The sequence below is a fragment of the Mizuhopecten yessoensis genome, unplaced genomic scaffold (genome assembly GCF_002113885.1).
Source record: "Mizuhopecten yessoensis strain PY_sf001 unplaced genomic scaffold, ASM211388v2 scaffold8151, whole genome shotgun sequence".
Taxonomy (NCBI): domain Eukaryota; kingdom Metazoa; phylum Mollusca; class Bivalvia; order Pectinida; family Pectinidae; genus Mizuhopecten; species Mizuhopecten yessoensis.
Genome location: NW_018407404.1, coordinates 61,804 through 62,454, shown reverse-complemented (window position 1 = coordinate 62,454; position 651 = coordinate 61,804).

Below are 651 nucleotides of genomic sequence, written 5' to 3'. Positions count from 1 at the left end.
ATTGAAAAGAACATAAACTTATGCAAACCTAAGTGAATAGTTGCTACTCTTTTCGTTAAAAGTTTTGCATCAGCACTGAAATGATCGTTTTTTTAAATCATAAAGAGTAACTGAAAATGCATACTGGCATACAAGTTGTGCCGTCGATATACCTCTACTGGCTCTTCCGTATTAGAATGAAAAAACTAATAATACAAGAAGTAAAGATTTAGCTCTTGTTTCCTCCATATAAAGATCCCCCGCTTGCAAGCATGCGGATCAACAAGAGTAATTAATATAAGTTAAAATAACTTGTTTTACAATTCCTGTAAAATATAAATGTTTATACTTAAAGTACTGTTTTTAGGACAGGTTTTGTAACTTCATTTCGCTGTAATCCGTTTCTTTTGACGCATAGTTATTGCTCTTCCACATACGAAAACAACGTTGACTTCAATTGCGATACATTTAGTAAAACCCATTTTGATGAGTGATGTTTTGATGGAAATTATAATCGTGTTGGTGCCAGGATTCCCGAATATCTCCCTGATCAGAATAGCATGTCCATCCGTTAAATAATCCACGGTGTTATATACTGTTCTTGCTGTAGATTAGTTCACTTGCACCCTCAAAACGGAATAAATGTATACAGAGACATTATAAAGGTAATAT